General features: G+C 41.8%; 1 long non-coding RNA gene across 1 annotated transcript in view; it reads right to left on the reverse strand.

Annotated features, from left to right (window-relative positions):
• LOC126162540 (uncharacterized) overlaps nt 1-26,814 on the reverse strand; it is a 63,240-nt gene that overhangs the window by 14,470 nt on the left and 21,956 nt on the right. Inside the window, exon 2 of the long non-coding RNA XR_007535084.1 lies at nt 17,484-17,567. This is a non-coding gene — a long non-coding RNA (uncharacterized LOC126162540). The remainder of the gene's footprint in view (nt 1-17,483; nt 17,568-26,814) is intronic.

Here is a 26,814-nt window from a genome sequence, read left to right on the forward strand (position 1 = left end):
CTCTGTGCGCTGTTGACGACGCGTGCGGCGCGTCCCCGCCGGCCGACGTGGCCGCAGTACGCTCCCACACGCAGCCTCGGCCTAGCCGTAAACAACCCACTAAGAAACTGCAGCAAAATCCCCGGCAACTTCCTTCATGTCAACGGTGTTTTACGAAACATTCACGCGAGGATTGTCCCCAACGTTGGGCTGTGTGTCACAAGTGCAAAAAGAAAGGACATGTGTCTTCCGTTTGTAAATCCGACCGCATACATGATGTTCATGAACATGACGCTGATTCTGATTCTGTGTTGTCTGTCAATTGCACTTCTTCCCTTTCAGGGAAGTTATTCCTCACTGTCCAAATCCTTGGTCGAGATGTTCGCATGCAAGTGGATACCGGTTCTGCTGCCACTATAATTAATTCTCAGACGTATCTTCAGCTGGGTTCTCCACTCCTGTCCCCTGTCACTCGGCAATTACGGACGTACAATAAACAGAAGATTTCTCTCTTGGGACAGTTTAATGCTGAGGTATCTTACAAATCCGTCGTTCGCACTGTTCCCATATTTGTGGTCGACCAGAGCAACGCAGAAAATCTTTTTTGTTTCGATGCCTTTCGCGTTTTTGGGTTCTCCATAGATGACTCTGTCAATATTGCCTCTGACGCTATTCCTTATGCTCAACTGGATTCCTTGTCGACGACATTTTTGTCCCTTTTTTCTCCTGGGTTAGGCCGTGCAAACGACTTTGAAGCTCATATCACACTCAAACCCACTGCTCGGCATAAGTTTATTTGGGCTTGGCCCATTCCTGTGGCCCTTCGTGATCGGGTAAAACGGGAGTTGGATCGTCTCACTGCTTCAGGGGTCTTGCTTCCTGTCACTTCCAGTGAGTGGTCCTCTCCTGTCGTTGTAGTTGCTAAGCCAAATGGTGATATTCGTCTCTGTGGCGATTTCAAAGCCACTGTAAATGCTCAATGCCTCATCGACACTTACCCTATGCCCCGTCCTGAAGAACTGTTCACTAAACTCGCTAGAGGACAGTATTTTTCTAAAATTGACTTGTCAGAAGCTTATCATCAACTTCCTCTCGATGCTGCTTCCCAGCAGTTTCTGGTCCTTAACACGCCTTTCGGCCTCTATCAATACCAACGCTTGCCATTCGGGGTTGCTAGCGCCCCTGCTCTCTTTCAGCGATTCTTGGAGCAATTATTGCTCCCTGTCCCTGGGTGTATCAATTACATGGACGACATTGTTGTCACTGGCTCCACCACTGAAGAACATCTTCAAAATCTCTGCACACTTTTTAATGTCTTACAGACTGCCGGTCTTAAGTGTAATCTTCAGAAATCACAATTTTTTCAGGCATCTATCACGTACTTGGGGTTTCAACTCTCTCGGGATGGTATTCGTCTGCTTCAACACACTGTCGCTGCAATCGATGCCCTTCCTCGCCCTACATCTGTTAAGGAACTGCAGGCCTTCTTGGGGAAAATAGCATACTGTCACAAGTTTTTACCGTCTGCGGCGTCGGTGGCTCAGCCGTTGCATCGCCTGTTGCATAAAAACGTGCCTTTTCACTGGTCCGCGTCATGTGACGCGGCTTTCCGGAAATTAAAGACTACACTGAAACAGACCCCGTGCCTGGCTACTTATTGACCGGGCCAACATCTTGTTCTTGCCACAGACGCCTCTCAATACGGGGTCGGTGCAGTCCTTGCGCACCGTTTTTCTGACGGTTCGGAACAACCCATCGCTTATGCCTCCAATACGCTCACGGATGCCCAACAAAAGTATTCTCAAATTGAGATAGAAGCTTTGGCCATCATTTATGCTCTTCATAAGTTTGGTGTTTTTCTCTATGGCTCAAAATTTCATCTCATTACGGATCACAAACCACTTGTTTCCCTGTTTCATCCATCAACGACACTTCCCGACAAGGCTGCACACCGCCTCCAGCGTTGGGCTCTTTACTTGTCCCGTTTCAATTATGAGATTCATTTCTGGCCAACGGCTCAACATGCAAATGCAGATGCTTTGTCTCGCCTTCCCATGGATCCTGATCAGGCATTCGACAGGGACGAACTTTTGTGTTTCCACCTGGATGTTGCCGAGCAGCGGGTTGTGGACGGGTTCCCCATCACTGGGGAGAGGCTGGCGGCTGCTACGGGTTCTGACCCTACCCTCTCCCGGGTTTTACACTGTATTCAGAAGGGTTGGCCAGATCGCCCATCCGCTAAGACTTCTGATCCGTTGCGGAACTACTACACTTTGCTCTACCACCTCACGGCTAGGGATGGTGTTATCCTCCTCTCCACTGACAATGCTTCGCCGCGTGTTGTGGTCCCTGCGTCTTTGCATGCTTCGGTCTTGCGCCTCCTTCACCAGGGGCACTGGGGTGTGTCTCGCACAAAATCTCTGGCGCGCCGTCATGTGTACTGGCCTGGCATCGACTCTGAAATAGCACACATGGTCGCTGCATGCGGCCCTTGTGCGTCACAGGCCGCTGCCCCGAAGTCATCTTTGTCACCGTGGCCTTCGCCTGAGAAGCCCTGGGAGCGCATTCATGCTGACTTTGCGGGACCTTTTTTAGGTACTTATTGGCTCCTCGTAATTGACGCCTACTCTAACTTTCCTTTCATTGTCCGTTGCACGTCACCTACCACCGCGGCAACCACAAGTGCTCTCGCCCGCATTTTTTCTTTGGAAGGCCTCCCCTCTACTCTTGTTACTGATAATGGTCCGCAATTTGCCTCTTCCAACTTTGCGGATTTTTGTGCTCGTCACGGCGTTACGCATGTCACGGCCCCACCGTTCCATCCACAATCCAACGGTGAGGCTCAACGACTGGTCCGCACATTTAAGGCTCAGATGCGGAAACTTCTGACTTCTTCTGCTGCTGATGATGCGCTTCTCCAGTTCCTGGTGTCTTACCGTTTCACCCCCATGGGCGATCACAGCCCGGCTGAGCTCTTACATGGCCGACAGCCCCGCACGCTACTTCATCTTCTGCAGCCTCCCACCTCACGGCCGCGGGTGCCTTCACTTGGCCGGTTCACCGCCGACGACCTCGTCTGGGTACGGGGGTATGGCAGGCGGCCAAAGTGGAGCCCGGGCCGCATCTTACAACACCGTGGCAGACGCCTGTATGAAATCCAGATGGACACGGGTGTTGCAGTGCGTCATTCGGACCAGCCATGGCCTCGGGTGCCAGCAACGCCTGTTCCGAATGCCGCCACACCACCTTTGGCTCTACCTGATGCTCGGGATCTTGGCATCTCTCAATACTCACAACGCAGCCCTCTCACCACCATCGCGATGCCAGCACCAGAACGGACGCCACCAGGAGACGTGCCCATGCAGGAACCGGAAGACCATCCTCTGTCGGAGTACATCCTCCCCCAACGGACGCCGACACATCGCTCATGTCTCCTGTCATATCAACTGGACTTGCCGCAATGGGCAGATTGGTGCATGGGGCCCCAGCAGATTTGACCCCTACGTCTCCTGTCATCTCGACCCGTTATCATCGGGGACACTTCCGTCCGTACGGGAAGCCCCCTCCTCGAGACTTTACGGCGAGTCAAACAACACCTATGGACGTTAGCCATCTCCAGGACACCTCCATCAAAACCAGTGCAACAATTTCAAAGGGGGGAAAAGTGTCGTGACTCGCCAATTATTCAAAGTGCCGCCGCGCAATTACGCACGTCCTCTACGTGCGGTGCTGTCTGCCAGCCATGCAGCAGCGGCGCTACCTAAGCGGCCAGCCGAGCGGCGGCCGCTAGACTGAGACTCAGTGTTTAATCGAATGCTGACTTGTACACAGGTGTACTTACTCAGTGACTTATATGTGTTGTTGTGTTGTCCGAAATATATGTGATAAATTTGAAGATTTAACAACAGGAAGTTGGACCATTCTATCATACAGAGCTGTGATCTGAAAGCATTGATACGAGAATCATTAACAATTCCAACACATTTGAGTTGTTCACTTTGCTCTCTGGGATTTTTTGTCAGCAATTTCATCCATATCCCTTCATGATCTGTTTGATACATGGTATTAAAAAGCCCTATTTCATGCATATTTCTTCCTACATTTGTTATAAGATTGTCCAGATATGATGGCTGTCTTGTTAGCTTGTTATCTGCACAAAACATATTGTGTGATCTGAGGACGTTAAGCAAGTGTAAGTTCTTTGTCATTGTAACCCTAATGTCAATGTTAATGTCCCCAACAGCTAAAATTTTATGTTGATTGTATTTCTGCAAGTGGGAGATTGTTCTGTCTAGTACCTCTATGAAGACTTCAATATTGCTGTCCTGGCTAACAGACACTGCAGTCAGTTTGAGACCTGGAAATATTATAGCAGCTGCCTCAGATCACCACCACCTAAAGATAGGTTCTGGTGCTCAGATACACTTTCAGTGCAAAAATTACTTATGCCAAGATTAGCGCTTTCTGCCAAAACATCATTGCTGTCACATACTGAAGTACCTCCATAGTTGTTCACACTTCTACAAAAACTTGATACTAAAAATATCCTGATGGCTCATACAAATATAGTCGATTCTCATGTAGCCAATGTTCATTAATACATAGAACAGAATTTTTACTTTCTTCTAGTAGAACACTGATGTCATCTACCTCACTTTTTAATGTCTTATGTTGACATGCAACAATACCATAGAGTTATTACAAGAATAGGGGAAAGTCTGTTCTGAATTAATGTAATTCACTTTGTACTTGTCTACACACTTAGTCTCTACACTTAAACTAAAAAAGAATTGTCATGAAATTGTTGATCCCATCCTAAGGTTATTCTCTGTGCTTTTAGTTCATGAGGCTTGTTTACTATTATACAAAGTGCTTTCTTGGTTACTAGATGTTTGCCCAGGCCATTCAGATGTAAAACATGGCAAATATGAAATCTGCATCCATTGACATTAATCACAGTAAAATTTTTGAAGTGTTTACATAGGTTTTATAACTGTTCATTTGCTGCAGTTATTTCCTGGTCAAGACAGGACCACAATAGCAGATCATAGTGGTGGGCAATGTTGAAAACTAGGACGTTGTGTAGTGTTTTGAGAATTTGTGCGTAAATTCTAGAACCACTCGGCCTTCTACCATCTTGAACACATGATATTTTAGATGTGAGAGTGGGATGCTAGAATCCTACCTACTGCGCGTCACATGTTTGTGTGTGCAGTTGTGAAATCAGTCACAAGCAGAAGGTAGATGCAGCAGACAAACAGTACTGACAAGTACTTGTTGGGCGATCCATGGAAGTTCTAGTGAAAGTATATCAAAGAACCATGGAACTTCTAGGTTATTCTGTGATAATTGTATCAGTGACCATTGTTATAAATAACAAGAACAATTGAGATTCTTTAGTCTAAAAAAAGAACTCTTAACTTGGGCTTGCTGGAGGCAAGACATATTTTACAATTCATTTGTAATAGAGTTATGGTTGTTAAGCCAACTCTTTGCTAAATCTTCTTAAATCTGTTTCTAATGTGAGATAATACAAGTGACTTACAAAAAGTCTAATGTTTATGTGTGAAGTGTGAATTTTGTTCTTTATGAAGCTCAAATATACCAATAGTATTCTTCGAGTACCTAATTATTTTGCAAGTAGAGAGAGAATCTTCAAGGTTCCTGTAACTAGCATCATTCTTCAGAGAAGAAGTTTATAGAGATTCCAGAAGCTGGCTATCTATAGAAGAAGATCGCCGTGTACACCAAGTAAGTCAACTCGTATAAGAGAAGTGGGAAGTTTGCATATACACTTCACACACTCTTAGTCGTCAAATTGTTAAAGTTGGTATATGTTAGCAGATTCAAACATTTCTTCAGTTCCTGCATAGTAAAGAACGTTTTGTTCTTATAAACATTTTTCACAACTCCAGTGAACACAAAGAAATTGCTGGAAGAGAGCTCACCTATTTCTGACAATTGCTATTTTTCTAGTAATAGTACACACATTCACAGGTATAACCACACAGACCCCCAAATGAACATTGCCATCGCCATGACATGAGAGAGAGAAAGAGAGAGATAAATACTTTCAGCAGACTTCTTCCTCCAAAAATCAGGAAGATGATTCCATATCTGACAATTGGTGTCTAATATACATTATATAAAGTCGTCTTTGTGACATCAAATTCCGTTACATTATTTATAATTTAAACAGACCTCCACATGAAAAGTCCGCGTCAAGTTTTTATTCATAAGAATATTAACAAATTTCGGTAGTTTGTAGTAATGAAATTTTTATTATTCTATTTTGTTTCTGATATGGATTCTAGATCTTTATTTGTATCAAATTACACAATTAGAGTTTTAGCAAAGTTTAATATCAGATTTTTATCTTACTGAAAATCACAAATTCCCTAAGTGTATCTTTGAACAACTGCTTCATTGGTTTCATTAGAAACCAGTGATTCAAATTATTTGCATAAAGAATCATGTCTATGATTATCTTATATGATATACCATCCAAAGAGGACAAGAAGTGGAATAGTAAAAGATAGGGAGCACAACGATTTTTCTGCCAAACCATAGGCAGCCATTTTGCAAACGGAGCAAGTCACAGTTTACCATATCAAATGCAATCGGAGTATAAAATTCCTGTTACATTGGTCTTATTATCAAGGCACAAGATTACTTTTGTGACCAGTTTCTTAATTACCTCTATCATAGTATGATCATTCTGAATCCATGTGGGTTATCCAGAATATTTTGTGTGTTTTATTATACCTTTCTATTTGTAGTGCAGACTTATTGAAGATTTTTAAAATATTGGCAAAAGAGAAATTTGCCAATAATTTCATTGAATTGAATTGAACTGAATGGTAAAAGTAGAAAACATACATTATCACATACTTCCTATCCATTTTTCTTATATTTTAACATCATTGATTATAAGTAACAATATACATTTAAATATTCTTTAACACTAATTTTTTTTCCACCAGACAGTCTTTGAGTTTCTTTGAAAACTTATTGTCATGTACATTGTCACACAGTTTTTTAGGCAGACTTCTTAGTAATTTGACACCTGAGTACTGGGGCCCTTTCTCAAGCATTGTTAGTTGGTGGGGTATGCTTCATATGTCATTCTTCCTCCATGTGTTGTGGGTGTGTACACTCTGCACTATCTTTTGCGACATATATTATTGTTTTATATGTGTACAAGAATGTAAAAGTTAAGACACCTAGTCTTCTGAAGCAGTTTCTGCATGTTTCAGAAGTCTTTCCTCTTAATATGATCCTGGTTTTTTAAAATTTAATTTTTTTTATGTGAACACCCTTTTTACTTCTTGAATGTCTGAGTTTCCCCACACTATCACTCCATACTGCAGGTATAGTTTGAAGAGTCCATGGTATACTGTGCACAGAAGCTCTTTGTCTGCATACTGTGATAGCTGCCTCATTACAAATATGATAGAGGTGAGTTTCTTACAGACAGAATTAATATGTTGCTTCCATTTCAGCTCACTATCCACAGTAACACCTAAGAATCAAGTGGATTCTACTTATTCCAGTCTCATTTCATCCACCTCTAAACCCATGTGCACAGCCCTCTCTTTATTTCTGAACAATGCATACATAGTCTTTTTTAGGTTTATAATAATTCCATTTTTAAGGAGCCACTGAACTGTGGTGTTTGTAGATATGTAAGCTTTTCTCTTGAACTGTACATCACATTGCTCATTGTTCAATGTTGTCATGTCATCTGCATACAACATTTTCTTCTCCTTCTCTTCAACATCCATGTTATTAACAAACAGATCAAACAGCAGTGGCCCGATTGCAGATCCCTGCAGCCCTCCATATTTGATGGTTTGATTTCTGGTTGATATGAATTCCCTATTGATAAATAGTGTTGCATAAGTATGATTCTATCTACTCGCCTGCTTGTCCTTGAATACCTTAGTTTTCCAATTTTCTTGTAGTACATCATGGTCAGTAGTATCTAATGCTTTGGAAAGATCCAGAAACACTGCAGGTACAACTTGTTTTTTGTCTAAGGACTGTATAATATATTCTGTCAGACTGGCAACTGCTGATTCTGTAGATTTACCGTATTTACTCGAATCTAAGCCGCACTCGAATCTAAGCCGCATCTGGAAAATGAGACTCGAAATCAAGGAAAAAAAATTTCCCGAATCTAAGCCGCACCTGAAATTTGAGACTCGAAATTCAAGGGGAGAGAAAAGTTTTAGACCGCATCTCCAAATCGAAACAAAGTTGGTCCATTGTAATATGAGACACAATTTAGGTCGAATGAATGACGATTCAGCTACAGTAGTTTGGTTCGAGTCGTAAGCTTAGCAGTTAAGCTTTACCAGGTAGCCATTGCTGTGCGTCAGGCGCTCCGTCCGTATTTATACGGGTACCCTTCCTTTTTCACGTGCTTCGTCTGGTTTGAATCGATTGCTTATTTTTCTTTGATCTGATAAGCGCCGTTTTCTTTCTTATAGGTGTTTACGTAACTCTAATCTGAAAATGCATTACTGTACTGTGTCATGCATTGTTTGTCGCATTCTGTTAGTGCGTGTTTATGGCCTGTCGCGACTCGCGGCATGGCTAGCTTTCGTGCGCACTACCGCTGCCTTTTTTTAAAAAAAAGAGGAATCATCTTATTAGCCTAAAAATGGCAAAAGACTGCTATTTGTTGTTACTTACACTGCTGCTTTCATTGATAATGATCAACAAGAACCAAATAATAGATTGCGTATGATAGAAGATGTTCTGAACGAGAGTGTAGCGAAAATTTTTCTCCGTTTGAAAATCTTTGCAGGGGCCTCTTTAGTACATTACATTCTCCACAGAAATTAGAGTCATCTTAGATTTAAAAATCTAGTCAATTGCCGTGCTTCATTTCTGACTGTATCACTATTAGGCATAAGAATAATACGAATATAACCATGACATGATATGTATATTCTTCCGCGTTTGCTGTTGTCTCACTCTAGTTTCGTAGTTTATTAGGCAGACAGGATTTAAATGAGATAGCAGCAAACCTGAAACAATACATGGCAAAATGTTTATATTCGTATTATTCTTATGGTGAGGAGAATACTGCATGTGATTCACAATTCATAAAAGTTCCTATTAGGAACCATCTCTTCTCACAGGGGAAAAACTTCAGAATATAGAGTTGGCCATATTGACCAACATCCCAAACAGACTTGCCAGTCAGGTTTTCGTAGTACATTGAAATGCTGCTACATTCGATGATGAACAATACGGAATTTGTATTTACTTCGTTGGATAATGTATGAAAATGCAGTGGTCAAAACTCGGGGCGGAGAAAAAAAGCTCGTCTTTTACCTTTTTTTTTTTAATTTATTTACTGACGCAGAGGTTTTGGCGCCAGTATTTATCTTTGTGCCTACAAAGCAAGCCTGTGTAGTGCTACATATATTCGATGGCAGAAGTTAGTAGTGGCGGCCCTCACCAACATTTTTCAGAACTTCCGCTTGCTTTGCACTCGATTCTAAGCCGCAGGTGGTTTTTTGGATTACAAAAACCAGAAAAAAAGTGCGGCTTAGATTCGAGTAAATACGGTACTCTTTCTGAGACCATGCTGTGATGATATAAGACTGTCGCATTTATCCAGATAATCAACTAATCTATTATACATAAGCATTTCCAAGATTTTTAAGAATTTTTTAATCAATGAAACTGTCCTGTAGTTGTTGGGGTCATCCTTGGCTGTTTGCTATGTCCTGCAATGGTGAGATTATTTGCTCATTACTTCCTTTATTATATAATTTGATATTTCACCATCACCAGCTGATTACTTGGATGCAGTTTTTGTATAGTTTTCCTCAGTTCATCTTCTGTGACAGGCTTCAAGAACATTGTTCCACTTGATTTGTTGATAACCTATTAACCTTCTTTTGCACACCATTTCTTTCCACTTTTAAGTTCCCTATGTATATATATTGAGTATGTTAGCTATTTCTCTACCATCTGTAACCACTGTGTTGTCTATTTTCATTGACTTGATATCTGTTTCTTTGTTCAATCCAGTGTTTTTTTCCTTTCTTTCATCATTAATAGCATTCCAGGGTGCCTTTACCCTGTTTTTTGAGTACATTATGGTGGCATTAATTGCTCTTGCTTTCACCTGTCTTATTATTTTTCTATACTTCTTTCATAGCATTTTATAATTTTCAGGTTCAACCCTCTACCTCAGATCCTGCAGCTTCCTTCGCAGTACTATTATTTCACTGGTAACCACTTTGTCTAATCCTGCAGCTTTTCTCGTCACTTTACTTTGGGTCATGCTATGTTAAAATTGTGTTTAATTGTAATAAAGGAATCATACTTTTCATTTACATTCTGCATCTGTACGGTTTCATTCCAGTTTTTCCTGCTTAATATTGTCCTAAATATGTTTTTCACTAATGTTCCTGATTCCTTTGGTTGCCTGTTTTAGTTTTGATATTATGTTCTTACTTCTGCAGAAGCAGATATGCTGTCCACGATGATCAGATATTTCAGTTTGGTCTACATGTTACTGATAGTTACTCCTATTAATATTAGTAATGATGTTGTCAATAACTGTCTGACTTTGAGAAGTCACTCTTGTTGGTGCAGATATTGTTGCCTCCATATTGGATTGTATGAACAATTCTTTAAAATCTCGGCTTTGATTCTTTTCTCATGTCAATACTGAAGTCTCCACAGACAACAATATTTTTCTTCTTTCTTAGTAAGTTGGCAATTTTTTTCAGTAAGATGCTAATCTTGCACTTGGTGATCTGTGTACACAAAACAATATAAAGCCATCAGTCATTACACCAGTAATCACAAAGTCTTTTTCTCTAGCTGTGGGTAATCTCACACCCTTACTGTCTGCAGTCCTTAGGAGCTTTCCTGTCAGAATTACCTTATCAGTATATTCGAAACTTCAGATTAGTCCACCACTATTCTAGGAAAAATTACAGAGGTGGTGGAACTTGTTTATACATAAGAAATAGCATTAGCTGTGAACCTTTCCATCCCTGTGAAGTGCATTCCTCAGACAAAGACATTGAAATAGCTGTGGTAGTACTTGCTGACCTAAATATGTATATAATGTGTGTATATAGATCACCTGATGGTAACTTTTCAGTCTTCCTCAGAAACTTTGCACTATTGCTAGAAAAAGCTTGTCACAACTCAAAAAATATAATAATATGTGGTGATCTCAACATTGATTTCCTTGAAGAATCTGCTCAAAAGTCCCAATTAATAAATTTAATGATGTCATTCAACTTAAATATGAAAGTTATATGTCCTACGAGATTAAACAACTATCTTGATCAGGTTGCCACTAACATTGATTGCACTGTAAAAATTATAGATGTTGGTTTTTCAGATCACAGTGCACTAACAGTATATATTTTAATCCACCACTCAATCTACTCCTAACAGGAGAAACAGTTATTAAATGTAGAAGTTATAGTGATAGCAACATAAACAACTTTGTACTTAGCTTAGAGAAAGAAGACTGACAAAGTGTATATACTTCCTCAACAACAAATGAAAAATATGACAATTTTCTGCAGATATTTGAATATTACTTTAATTGCCATTTCCCAGAGAAAACAAAGACTATCACTAACAAAAAACAGAATGCTTGGGTCACAAAAGGTACAAAAACTTCATCAGAAAAGATGAGGCAGCTGCACAGATTTAGCAAACTGGTCAGTGGCAAATCCTAAGAGTTCAAGGTATACTATAAAAATTACAAAAACACATACAGGAGAGTTATCAAATGGGCTAAAAAAGCTCATAATGATAAAACAGTTAGGTGCTCTTCCAACAAATGTAAGACCATCTGGGGTATAGTAAATGAACAGACTGGTAGAAAGTTAAGGATAGAGGATAAAATCACACTAAATATAGAAGGACAAAAGACTAAAAATGCACATAAAATTTCCAATAAATTCAACAGCTATTTTTCAGAAATTTCCACAAATCTCCTAACCAACTCTTCAAATACTGTTCACTCTCCTCCAACAAATCTCCTGAGTTAACTCTCCAAACATTGCACACTCTTGTTTCAAAAATAATACTCGCCTGAACTCCTTTTTCCTATCTCCTACAACACCATATGAAATCGAAGATATTATTAAAAAAAAGAGTAAAAAAGATTTATTCTGCAGGGCATGATCTGATACACTGCTTCTTAATTCATAAGTGTTCAAATTATGTCAGTGGACCCCTGTCAAATATCATAAATACCTCATTTCTAGAGGGAACATTTCCAAACCAGCTAAAACTTGCTAAAATTATACCTCTCTACAAGAAGGGAGAGAAAATGGACATGAAAAACTATAGGCCAATTGCTATCTTATCTGCCTTCTCAAAAATATTTGAATACTGTATGTTAACTAGATCAGAAATATGTTTAAATTCTAACAACATAATCATATCTTCCCAATATGGATTTCGGAAAAATAGGTCCACCACACATGCTCTGTATGCATTTATAGAAAAGTGCTCAAGTTTTGTTGACCATAAACAACCTGCTGTCGATATATTTCTTGATCAGTCCAAGGCCTTTGACATGGTCGACCACAAGCTGCTGCTTATGAAACTCCATAAGTATGGGATTAGAGGTGTAGCCCACAATTGGTTCCATAGCTACCTTAGTCAAAGAAAGCAATATGTAGGAATAAGAAAATCAGAGACATTCAGGCACTGCAGGTCAGATATACTACATACAACAAACGGCGTCCCTCAGGGATCTGTCCTTGGCCCTGTTCTTTTCATATTGTTCATAAATGATCTCCCAGAACACATACCAAATGCCAGCCCCTTTCTGTATGCAGATGACACAAATATCCTGCTAAGCAGTAGAGGTGACACACTGCAAGATGCAGTTAATGAAACTACTTGTCATTTACAATCATGGTTTGAAGCAAATAGACTACTCATAAATACTCAAAAAACTGTAAGTATGAACTTCCATACTAGACAAAATCTAACCCCCTTCAGTGCAGTTATAGTTTTCGGCAAAGACGACATTACGAACAGGCAGGACACCAAATTTCTTGGACTTACCATCAGTAACACACTAAATTGGAAACCACATATTGAGACATTGTCACAAAAGCTTAGTAAAACCTGCTATCTATTACGATCATTAAAAGACACAGCCAGTGTAGATACCTTGAAGCTGGTGTACCATGCCCTGTTTGAGTCTGTCTTGAGCTATGGCCTAATCTTCTGGGCAAAGAGCTCTGATTCTCTCACAATTTTCAAGTTACAAAAACAAGTAGTAAGAATGATGAAATGTAAAAAAAGAACTGAACACTATAAACCACTATTTCAACAGCTAAAAATCCTGCCACTGCCATGCCTCTATATATTGGAACTAGCTTGTTTTACAGTACAGCACAGCACTTAGACGCCCTCGACAGAAATGCAGACCGCCCACACATGACATCAGAAACAAAACACAGTTACAAATTATAGCCCACAACACAAAATTATATGCGAATGGGGTTAAATGTATGGGCATTAAAATATCCAACCACCTCCCAACAGACATAAAAACAAGCAAAAACCCAAAAATAATGAGAATTAAATTAAAGGAATTGCTACTAAATCACTGTTTCTATTCTGTACATGAATTTCTTGAAACAAAATTTTAATTACTTGCAATAACCTGTTTATGCAGTTGTAGATATTTCTACTTAGTAAGATAATTTAATTATTGTATCTTATCTATATTCTGTCTGTATCTCATATATGTATTCTGCTATGTGAACTATGTACCACAATATTTTAATTACTTATAATAAGCTGTATATTCACTTGTAGATATTTTTACTTAGTAAGATAATTTAATTATTGTTTGTTACTCATATTCTGTCTGTATCTCTTATATGTATTCTGCTATATGCAGTATGCCACCCTCATCTCTCATCACACACCACCTTTTTTATATTTTGTCTATATATCCTGTATGTATTCTGATATGTGAGTTATGTGCCACTACTGTCATCTCTCATCATATACCATGTTAACATAATTTTTCAAATTGAGTTGTCCTATATCATGATGTGCTTTGATGTACAAATTGTATGATCTACAGGGCCAATAATAAGTCAATCAATCAAATCAAATATAAATGGGAACTCCACCACCTTTATATGCCTCGTGGTGTCTGCCACTTTGTTGTAACAGCCATACTTCCATGTATCTTAGGGTATCAATAAAGGTACCTTTTTCATATGACCTAAAGATCAGGAGAGAGAACAGGTATATTATACCATAACATACGGCCTTTATTATTTTAGCTGATATTTTATCCCATCCTACTGCATTAGGAAAAAGAAAAGTACTAATTTTTTTATTCTGAAGTTGTTTCACTGAAGGAGATTGCTTTATATATCTTTCTTTTAATTACTTGATGGGCACAAAAATTACAGACACCAATATAAATCATAGCAGAAGTGAAAAACAACTAAAACCTCTCAACAGGGGAAAGTAACTGGATACCTATTGTGTTCTACACTGATTTTGAAAATGTGTGGCTTCTCTTCTACCAGCTGTTTCTCATCAGTTTCTGGTACTGAATTGTTGTAATGTAAAAGTTAACTGTCAGTCTTTCTCCCAAACCAACAGCAGCTACAGAAGTAGTAAGGGTACAATTATGCTGGTACACTATGTATCTCCTACCACAAACAGTACAGTAGTCCACATGGTGCTGATATAGCTGTGGGTGTGGATGCAGAAGCCTTAATAGTTTCAGTCAAATTTCAGATTCAGGAAAAGAACTTCAATGCAACAACAGAGAGAGAGAGAGAGAGAGAGAGAGAGAGAGCATTGTGATGAACATTATTGACAAAGATGTGTGCAAGGCCAGGAGTTCAAGGTAAACCTCTGGTTGATAGAGGCAAGTGTGTTGACATTTCACCCTTACTACATGTTTGTATGACAAAATGGTTTTCATTAAAGGGAAAGGTAAGATGTGAGTGCAATTCCTTCCCCTCCTTACATTTTAATCTCCTAGAAAGATGCTCTCCTCAGATGAATATTAAAGAGAACTTGGGGTGAATGTATTTTCTACAAAAGTATATAATCTAATATTCTATAAATACTTTAGGAGTAAAGAAGACCACTCACCAAATAGCAGAAGCACTGAGTCATTGACAGGGCAGAGGAAAGGGAAATTATTGACTGGAGGGTGTGAGGACAATGGGTTGATGGAGATTGAGGCCAGGAGGGCTACAGGAGCAAAGGATGTGTTGCAGGGAAAATTCCCATCTGTATAGTGTAGAAAAGCTGTTGTTAGAGGGGAGGGTCCAGATGATCCATGTTGTAAAGCAACTATTGAAATTGAGCATGCTGTGCTTAGCTGTAAGCTGTGCCAGTCAGTAGTCAATTTTGTTCTTGGCCACAGTTTGGCAGTAGCCATTCATTCTGGTGGACAGCTATTTGGTTGTAATACTGCCATGAAAAGCTGTACAGTGGTTGCAGCAGAATTGGTATGTGATATGACTGTTTTCACAGATGGCCCTGCCTCTGATGTTTTAGGATAAGCCTATGACAGGACTGGAGTAGGAAGTGCTGGATGGCTGGATTGGGCAGGTCTTGCACGTTGGTCTTCCACAGGGATATGATCCCTGTGGCAAGGGGTTGGGAGTGGGAGTGACATAGGGATGGACTAAAATGTTGTGTAAGCTGGATGGGTGATGGAATGCCACATTAGTAGGGGTGGTAATGATCTTGGGTAGGATATCCCTTATTTCAGGGCACGATGAGAGATAATGAAAGCCCTGACGAAGGATATGGTCCATTTGTACCAGTCCAGGGCGATGAAGGCAACATTCCTTTGTAGCTGATTCTTGGTGGTGGTGGGAGGATTAGGGGTGTGTGAGGATATGGCACAGGAGATCTGCTTGCAGACTAGGTTTGAGGGATAGTGCCTTTCTGTGAAGGCCCTCATTAGACCTTCAGCATGTTGGTCAAGCAAGTTCTCATCACTGCATATATGCTGGCCATAGGTGGTGAGGCTTTAGGGAGCAGCTTTTTGGTGTGGAGGATGACCAGGTAAAGCAGCAGATGAGAGAGAAGGTGTTGTGGTTGTGTAGGAATCAGGACAGGATGTATTGGCCTTGAGTCTGGATCATGAAGATATCATTGATGAACCTGAACCAATCAAGGGGTTTGGGTCTTGGAAGGCTAGGAAGGTTTCCTTTAGATGGTCCAGAGAAAGGTTGAGAGTCACAGATATGATGTGCAAGTTGGTGTGGCAATCATTAAAACAAAGGTATTTTTCATTGCGGTGAGATCTTTTCATGAAATCTCAATCTTCAACATTGTCCTCCGAATGTGAAAATATTTTGTTGACACCTACCTACACAGGGAGAAATGATCTTTGAAATAAAATAAGAGAACTCAGAGCTTACATGGAAATATTTGTTCATTTTTCCTGCACACTGTTCAAGATTGGAATGGCAGAGAACAGTGTGAAAGTGGTTCAATGAACCTTTCACCAGGCAGTTCAGTGTGAATTACTGAGTAGTAATCTAGAAGTCGATTTCAGTGTAAAGGTTGGCATAGGAAGGTACTGTGTGGGTGCCCATGGCTGTGCCACAGATTTGTTAATATACCTTCCCCTCAAAGTAGAAGTAGTTGTGTAATGGGATATATTTGGTAAGGTATATAAAGAATGATATAATGGATTTGGAGTCTGAAGGATGTTGGGAGAGATAGTGTTTGATAGGGGCAAGGCCATGGACATGAGAGTGGTTGGTATATATGGAGGTGGCATCAACAGTGACAAGTAGGGACAGAGGAGATGAAGGGGTGAGGATGTGGAGAGTCAGTGAAGGAAGTGGTTAGTGTCTTTGATGTGGGAGGCTAGGTGCTGGGCAATCAGTTGGAGATGCTGGTCAACAAGAGCAAAAATTCTTTCAGTAGGAGCCAATAACCAGTTACAATTGGATATCCAGGGTTGTTAGGTTTGTGGATTTTGGGGAGCATGTAGGTTGTGAATGTGCAGGATGCTTTTGGGGTGAGAGGGGAGATGGACTCAGGGGAGAGTGTCTGGGATGGGTCTAAGGATTTCTGGAAGGGTTGGAGGTTATGCTGGACTTCTGGGATGGGATCACTCCAACAGAGCTAGTAGGCAAATGAATGAGACATTTGGCAGAGGCCTTCCATCAGCAGTTCATTGTAACAGTGGTGTAGTCTTTGTCTGCAGGGAGAATGAGTAGGTGAGGATCTGTTTTGGGATTGTCAATAGCAGTCCTTTCTTCTGCTGAGACATTAGTGTTTTTAGTAACGGCACTGGAGAAGGATGTTGAGGCCAAGTTAGGGTTCATCTCTAATATCCTGTTTTAATGTAAACATCTCTCTAAGAATTGCAGAATAATGAAAAACAAATAAGCACAATTGATTTTTATGCCATAAATTTTATTTTTATGCTCATAAGTTCCATGAACATAAAAAGTATTAATTATTTTGAAAGATATACTTACCGTAATAGTATCTTGAAATAGTTCTGCGCCCTTTTAAAATTTTTCTCCTGCACTCAGCTTCATGTATCATAAGACTGAGGATCACTGCAATTAATTGGAAACAAACTTAAGTCAGTAATAAAAATTCATAATAGGAGAAGTATTACAATTTTCATATAACTAGAAGATAATTCAAAACTTTCAATAATTTCTTAAATAAGTGAAACTATTGTGCATGGCTGCAATATTTAAACTTAATGATGCTCAAGTGTAACATTTTCAAATGCTGTTGGGTCAGAAGCTCAAAGAGAAATATTAATATTTCAGTAAAGTAATGATATTCCTGAAATAAGAGCAGGTTTTGCAGCCTTCTGCTGAATAAACAAGCTATCCACCCCACATGTTTAGCCAATAGGACGCACAGGAATGGGGTCATGTGGCAGCTCCTGATTGCACCTTGGCGAGCAAAGTGCAGTTGAGTCTCCCTCTTGTGATACAGCTTTCCAACAGAGTGGGCAGCTCCTTGCCATCAGCATCTTGCTCAGCACTCAGTAACCAGCCACTAGCAGAACTTGACATGGACCACATTCTCTCCCTCTTCCTATTCCCATATTACATGACCACCTAGGCTGGCACTTACCCTTTTCTCTCACCCCAGGCATGGCCATCTGTATCCTTTACTATCACAATAAATTCCTAGTTTTCTTTATTTCTCTCTTTTATTTCAAACCACCTCCCTTCCAGTGCCATCCCCTCCCATCCTTGGCACAGGCCACCTCCAGTACTGCTATGGCCTGTACAGCATTTTTCAATAAGCTTTTATGTATTCTAACTATTCCTTACTTCTTAACATATGTTTACTATTCTACAGATGTTAATTGAATTATTGGACTTATTTTCCACCAAAGATTTTCAATTATTGCATTACCTATTAATTATTGTTGTTATGTTGGTGATCTAACAGCTTATTTCATTTTGCTGTAACTCTTTGTGAGGCATTACTATCTTTGTGTTGTTCCTTTTTCATTTGTGTATATGATGTAACACTGATTTGTGAATACAGCTATTATGAGAAATGGACTTGGTATTTATCATATCATCACCAGCCTGTTCTAAAAGGTTATGGACCAAGGGCAGTAAATCTGTGCAGTGAATTATGTGTGTTGTACTGGCAGGAATATAAATAAGTGACCTGTTTTGTCAAACTTAGCACTGTTTAAACTTCTTTTTTGGAAGAAATCCTTTCCATAATTTAGTGCCTGTGAGTTAGGGTTTTCAAAAAATCCAGTGGCACTCAATCTGAAGGACAAGGTTGGTTACAACACATGAAAGTTCATGATGAACCTGAATTTATGTCTGAAAAATTATAGGACTATGCCCTGGAAGCAAGTGCTGTTACGAACACAAAGAAAGATACAGGTGTGTGGACACTTACCCTTTTGCATGTGAAAAAATCTTTGTATACACATGTTGAAAGCATCAAATGCAAAGGAAGCTTTGGATGCCCGGGAAAACATGCTTACTATTAAGTATAAACTAGGTGGATAAATCTCTGGGAAGTTCATCTGGGAGACGTCAAGTCACAACAAGTATAGTAAGCACTTGTTGATATTCAAGCTGTACACTTTATTAAAACAAAATAAGAGATACACAAAACATTATAACAGAAATCACTCAAACTAAACATCTCAGTCAACACTGTGTGTTGTGACAGTGCCACGACATTTAACAGTGCCGCCAAGACAGTATGCACAAACGGCGACAGAGGCGCTCCGCAATTCGGCTGAGTGCGGGAGCACCACCTAGCTACAAACGGCGCCAGCCTCATGTCACGGCACGGCAGTCGAATGAGAGATACTGAGTTATTATCATGTAACCAGCTATTGTTTCTAAGTGAGTGTGTTTGAATATCCACCAAATATTGGTGATTAAAGGTTATAACACTTTTTGGCGACGAGGTCAGATATTTTCACTGCGTTGTGGATTTGTGTGTTCGTGACGGGGCAGACATGGAACAGCTTATGCAAGCACTCATTGAACAACAAACACAGCTGATGGCTGCTATTCACGCGTTGTCGACGTCGCTTACTCATCGTCTGTCTTCCTCTTCTCCGCCTCCATTCCCTCCTTACGACAAGGCCGCTGAAGACTGGGAGGATTATGAGAAGCGTTTGCGGCAACACTTCTTGGCTTTCGACATTGTCGACACTCCTATGTGTAAGTCGTTATTTCTATCTTGGATTTCCCCACGGATCTATCAACTGCTATCTCAGTTAGCTCCTCTGCGGGAACCTGCCTCCCTGTCCTTCCAAGAAATGTGTGACTTATTGTCTAACTATTACCGCAAAAACACCCACGTCGTTGTCACCCCCGTGGCGTTCTACTGGTGTCGTAAACAGCCCCATCAATCCTACCGGGCTTGGGCAGCAGAACTACACGGTCTGAGTAGGAAATGTCAGTTTGTCACGGACACTCATCATGAGCCTTATGCTGATTCAGTGGTTAGGGATGCTATTCTACAGCTTGCTCCTGATAAAGAAGTTCGGCAACGTGCCCTACAACTGCCAAACCCGTCGTTGTCGGAATTTCTAAGCATCGCTCAATCCTTTGAAGTGTCTCACGCTGCTGGCGTGCAAATAGACGCATCGTGTGATGTAGGCGCTGTACAGTCAACTTTCGACATGGACAATTTGCCTGTTTCACACGAGAACGAAGATGTGGTGGCGGTTCACTCGCATAAACAACATCGCGTTGGGCCACAATGCTCGCAGCGAAAACAGCAACCACAGAAGCAGGTTCGTTCCGCACTTCCTTCTTGTCCACGTTGTTTCGTACAGCATGACAGGGCTGCGTGTCCAAAACGTTGGGCCACGTGTAATTCATGTAGGAAAAAAGGCCACATTGCTTCTGTGTGTCAGTCCCCTACAGTTTCCGTCAACGAGGACGAGGCATTGGACATGGATGTTAACTGTGTGCTTTCTCAAACAAATAAGTTGTTTGTTACTGTTCGTGTTCTGGATAAAGACATTCACATGCAAGTGGACACTGGCTCTGCAGTAACTCTCATTAATTCTCGCACGTATTTGGAGTTGGGCTCCCCTCCCTTGTCTCCAGTTACGCGAAATCTGAGAACTTATAATAAACAGAAAATTCCTATCATTGGCCAGTTTGATGCTTCCACTGCCTACAGTTCTGTTGTTAGGCCCCTCACGTTTTATGTGGTGGATCATGCGGGCACTGAAAACCTGTTCGGTTATGATGCTTTCCAGTTGTTCGGGTTCTCCATTGATGATGATGTGCACCTCATATCTGAGGATATTCCATATCAACAGCTGGATGGATTGTGTTCTGAATTTTCGTCCGTGTTCTCTACTGGTCTGGGTCGTGCCAAGGATTTTGAAGCCCACATTACTCTTAAACCTACAGCTCGCCCTAAGTTTTTCCGGGCACGCCCTATTCCGGTGGCATTGCGTGCACCTGTCAAGGCTGAGATAGACAGGTTAACAGCTTCAGGGATTCTCCTTCCTGTTACCTCCAGCGAATGGGCATCGCCAATCGTGGTGGTTTCTAAACCAAATGGGAGTCTGCGATTGTGTGGTGATTTTAAAGCCATCATCAACCCTCAGAGCCTCATTGACACTTATCCTCTTCCCCGTCCTGAGGAGTTATTTACCAAGCTCGCTGGGGACCAGTTCTTTTCCAAAATTGACTTATCGGATACGTACCATCAGTTGCTGTTGGATGCGTCTTCCAAGGAATTTCTCGTCATCAACACTCCTTGTGGGTTGTATCAGTACCAGCGGTTACCATTTAGCGTCGCTAGTGCACTGGCCATTTTTCAGCGGTTTTTGGAACAGCTCACGGCTTCCATTCCCGGCTGCATAAACTATCTGGATGGCATTGTTGTCACGGGGGCCTCCACTGAGGAGTACCTTCGCAATTTGCGTTCACTGTTTCGGGTTTTGCATTCGGCTGGGTTGAAGTGCAATCTGGACAAGTCACAGTTTTCCAACCCTCCATTGTGTATCTTGGTTTCCACTTGTCCCGTGAGGGTATATGTCCTCTATGTCAGCACGTTGCAGCCATTAACGCTCTACCCCGGCCGTCTACAGTCAAAGAACTTCAGGCGTTTCTGGGCAAGATTGCTTATTATCACAAATTCATTCCATCTGCGGCGGCGGTAGCTCATCCTCTGCATCAGCTGTTACGCAAAAACGTCCCTTTCTGTTGGTCCGACAAGTGTGAGCAGGCTTTTGTCCGCCTGAAGGCTCATTTGCAGTTGGTGCCTTGTCTTGTCACATTCTGTCTGGGTCAGCACTTGGTTCTGGCGACTGACGCGTCACAGTATGGCCTAGGGGCTGTTCTCACCCATCGGTATGAGGATGGGTTGGAACGACCCATCGCCTAGGCTTCCAAGACCCTCAACGATGCACAACGGTGTTACTCTCAAACCGAAAAGGAGGCGCTCGCTATCATTTATGCTCTAAAAAAGTTCAGCATTTTTTTGTATGGTTCTAAGTTTCACCTCATCACCGACCACAAGCCGCTGGTCTCTCTGTTCAGCCCATCGGCGTCACTTCCGGATAAGGCAGCTCACCGCCTGCAATGTTGGGCCTTATACTTGTCTCATTTTCACTATGAGATTCACTATCGCCCCACGGCCCAGCACGCCAACGCTGACGCATTGTCACGATTGCCAATGGGCCCCGACACAGTTTTCGATCGTGATGAACTACTCTGTTTCTACATTGATGAGAAAGAACGTCGTGCGGTCGAGGGTTTTCCACTTACAGGTTCGCAGGTCACGTCGGCTACTGCGCGGGACCCAGTCCTGTGTCAGGTGATCGGTTTTGTTCAACGGGGTTGGCTGGACAGGACCAAGGGCCAGGCATCGGATCCCCTTCGCAACTACCATGCCTTGCGCCTTCGTCTGTCTGTTCGTGGTGGTGTTGTTCTTCTGGCCACGGATGGCGCATCTCCACGGGTCATGGTGCCAGCCTCTCTTCGCAAAGATGTTCTCAAACTGTTGCATGAAGGCCATTGGGGGATATCTCGGACTAAGTCCCTGGCCCGCAGGCACATTTATTGGCTTGGTATTGATTCGGACATCGCCCACATGGTTGCTGCGTGTGGTCAGTGTGCTCAACAACTGGCTGCACCTCGTACAATGCCCTCTTCGTGGCCTGATCCGGTGCAGCCATGGGAACGGGTGCACGCTGACTTTGCCGGCCCCTTCCTCGGTACTTATTGGCTACTGTTGATTGACGCCTTCTCGAAGTTTCCGTTTGTTGTTCGATGTCCGTCGCCCACCGCTGTGGCGACAATGCTGGCTTTGTCCAAAATCTTTGTGCTATAAGGTTTTCCATCCACGATCGTCACGGACAATGTCCCTCAGTTCTCTTCGCAGGCCTTCCGTGATTTTTGTACTGGACAAGGGATTCATCATGTTACAGCACCGCCCTTCCATCTGCAATCGAATGGGGAGGTCGAGCACCTTGTCCGCACTTTCAAAAGCCAGATGAAAAAATTCCTTAGTGATTTTTCCACAGATGATGCTCTGCTGCAATTTCTGAGTTCTTATCGCTTCACGCCTCTGGGTGATCGCAGCCCTGCTGAACTCTTGCATGGCCACCAACTGCGCACTCTACTGCACCTGCTTCACCCTGTCAGGCCTTGTGCTGTGTCCCCTAGTGCGGGAAAATACTCGGTGGGCGCCGACGTGTGGGCACGAGGGTATGGATCTCGCCCTAAATGGATTCCAGGGGTGGTCAAGGCTCTTCGCGGCCGCCAGCTTTGTGAAATACGTACGGACGACGGCATGGTTGTTCGCCATTATGACCAGATGCGCCCACGAGTGGTGGCCACGCTGGTGCCACCGCCCCTTCCTCCGCATCCACCAGCCCGAGAACCAGTCCTGTCACTGCTGCCGATCTACCGTACGTGTTGATGCAGCCGACGTCGCTACTGCTTCTGAGTATGCCAGAACAGGCCCCAGTCGCAACGCTGCCTTCTCCGGGACCCATCTCGCTGGAGCACACCCCCAGGTCCACGACACCTATGGATGCTGCTCCGGAGTTTTCACCCATCATCTCGTCCAGGAGGCACGTTCCACGCACAAGCTTCCGTCCTGGACATTTTCGACCATACTCTCGTGTCTCTCCGCGGGATCTTCTCAGGGCCTCACAAGAGGCCATGGATGTCTCCGCACTGTCCACATCTCCAAGGAAGTGAGTGTTTTTTTTTTCTTTCTTTCTTTTCAAGGGGGGAAAAGTGTTGTGACAGTGCCACCACATTTAACAGTGCCGCCACGACAGTACGCGCAAACGGCGATAGAGGCGCTCCGCAACTCGGCTGAGCGTGGGAGCACCACCTAGCTACGAATGGCACCGACCGCATGTCACGGCACGGCAGTCGAATGAGAGATACTGGGTTGTCATCATGTAACCAGCTATTGTTTCTAAGTGAGTGTGTTTGAATATCCACGCAATTATTGGTGATTAAAGGTTATAACACTGTGGGAAGACAGAGAACACAATAACAAAGATAATTTACACTTCACATCTTTAGCAATGATGATGATGATGATGAGGTCCCATACTCCGAGGAGCATAGGGAACGATGCGGGAGACCCGCACCGCCGACTAGGCATGTTCGTAGCAGAGGTGGTTTGCCATTGCCTTTCTCTGACCATAATGGGGATGAATGACGATGATGAAGACAGCACAACAACACCCAGTCATCTTGAGGCAGGGAAAATCCCTGACCCCACCAGGAATCAAACCCGGGTCCCCTTGTGCAGGAAGCGAAAACACTACCGCAGGACCACGAGCTGCGAACTCTTTAGCAATAGTTTTCAACTAATTGTGTCACCACATGTCCCCCCCCCCTTCCTCCCTGTAGAGTGGCACTCCTGGAATGAAGGGATATTTGATATTCGCAACTCTATCAGCTCCTGTGCAGGTTGGTATTAAAACAGATGAAGCTAGTTGAGTGTATGACAGAGATTTGTCTGTTGACGGTGTAGTCTGAGCAACGGCTGCACGATGTGAGGTAGGCAACAGCTGATGATACATCACAGAACCCAGAGTGTTGTTCTCTTGAAGTAGGTAGGCCATTAAGACACATTCCAAGGACAGCGTAGTGGGCTTGCCATTAACCAATAATGAATGTTGTCATAGTGTGTTTGTTCCATGCCAATAGAGGCTAAGGACCTGTATAAGGTGTTTGCAATTAAGCTTTGACAGAGTCAGCACACAACATAACATGAGAATTCACATGTAGGTCTTTGTGTACAAAGATATCCAGTTGTGCCTACTCCTGGTCGCTATTGTAATTTGAGTAGAGGCCCGGATGTGGTCATTTTGTTGCTTTAGAGGAGTCTTGTGTTCTCAGGTGACACCAGAAGTTAGATGGAGGTTTATCACCAATAATCTCATTTTAAAACTTGCTAGATGTATAGGTCGCTTGATTTGTGAACACTGTGGAGTACATGGCCTTTCAAGTGTGCATACTAATACACAGAGGGAACGTCATGAGCAATATCTGGCAGTAACAAAAGAGTTTGAGTGTCTAGAGTACTGATTGTCAGGAAAAAAATTAGATTCTCATCACATACACCATATGCAGTAAATGAGAGTTAAAGTAGTTTGAACCACAGGTCCAGCTGCTGTGGCATGTATGGTGGTATGATAATTTTGCTACCAGCATGGAAGACACAATGCAGCTAATTGGTAATTTGTCCATGGGTTGCATATCTCATGAATTATCTGGTAATTGTCCATCTTGTGGGAGTACTGGAGGGAGAAGGGTTGCAGAGACTTCCTCCAAATTTCATGTTAACTGTTCTGATGAGATGGTGTCTGTTGTTGTTATCATAGTATTCCTACAATTAATGTGTTTCTTATGGTCCTGGGCTTTCTGTAGGGTCACTACTTGAGGGACAAATCAATCCACAGTAAGTACACTAAGTTGATACTGAAGGTACTCATTTTATTAAAACACATTGAGAAATACATGAAACTCTACAACAGACCTCACTCAAACTAAACATGGCAGTCAAAAAAGTGGGATGGCAGATAACCTAAAAAGAAAGATATTTTACAGTTCACTTTTTCACTGATAGTTTTTGAGTAATTGTATCACTGCACTCTGCTGAATGGCATGTTATCCAAATTTGCACCAAATGATCAAAATTATGTCACTCATATTCTTGATGTAGCCAACAAACTGCAGAGCCTGGGCAAAAAAAATGATGATGCACAAATTGCACTAATTCTGCTGAGAGATTTACTAAAAGTTTATCTCTCTTACTAGGAGGTTATAGAGGCCAGTACTATGGATGAAAATCTCACATATGAAAACATCAAAGTAAAGTTGCTAAGTGGAAATGTGGAAGAATACCTCAAGTTGGACAAAGATGGTGGTGATAGTGCTTTATTCACAAACCATTGTAAGAAATCACACAAGAGTTTTTCCAAAGAAAAGAAGAAAATAAAATGTTTCAATTGCTGGAAGAATGTCACTTCAAGTCCATTTATCACCAAAGACAAGAGTAATCAAAGAAGGATTCCAGGGGAGCAGACAAGTCATTGTTTCGTGCAATTGGTGTGTGGAATTCAACTAGAATGACTGGATCATTTATTCCAGAACATCATCACTCATAAATTCAAAACAGGGATGGCTTCGAGATTTGGTACCAGAAAATTGCAAACAAAAAATTGTGAAGTGTGCTGATAATGTTGAATTAGTAAATGAATGGTTAGGAATTGTATTGTCAATTCTCCAGGTATATCTTCAATCAAAAATGTTATTCTTGTCCCTGCCTTAGCCATTAATTTGTCGTCAGTTTCTGCTTTGGTTAAAAGAGGCATAAACATTGTTTTTGACAAAGATAGAAATGTTGGGCCTGTGTCAACTGAGCATGCTCTAGCTGTTAGTAAAATTAGTTACTAGGAAGAATTATGGTATTGTAAACTTACTCATGTAAAAGTGGACACTGGATTTTAGTCATGTTTAAAGATAAGAGACATAAAGTTAGAGTGCTGTGATTCTAAAGCTGTCAAGTGTAAATAGTGTGTGCTTGGTAAGACGTCAAATTTTTTGCTTCCTAAGTGTGAAGGATGATGTGCATCTGAGGTGCTTGACTTGGTGTGTATGGATTTATATGATCCCACTGAGCAGATATCACATGATATGGTTGAGTGCATATGTACTAGTGGGTGATTATTTCACATTCTGTTATTTCCTCAAGGGTAAAAACAAACAATTAATTTATCTAACAATGAAAATAATCCATTTTTGACATTATGATATAACTGGATAGATAAAAAAATCTACTCATGAATCAGCAGCA

Source organism: Schistocerca cancellata, chromosome 2, assembly GCF_023864275.1.
Source record: "Schistocerca cancellata isolate TAMUIC-IGC-003103 chromosome 2, iqSchCanc2.1, whole genome shotgun sequence".
Lineage (NCBI taxonomy): Eukaryota > Metazoa > Arthropoda > Insecta > Orthoptera > Acrididae > Schistocerca > Schistocerca cancellata.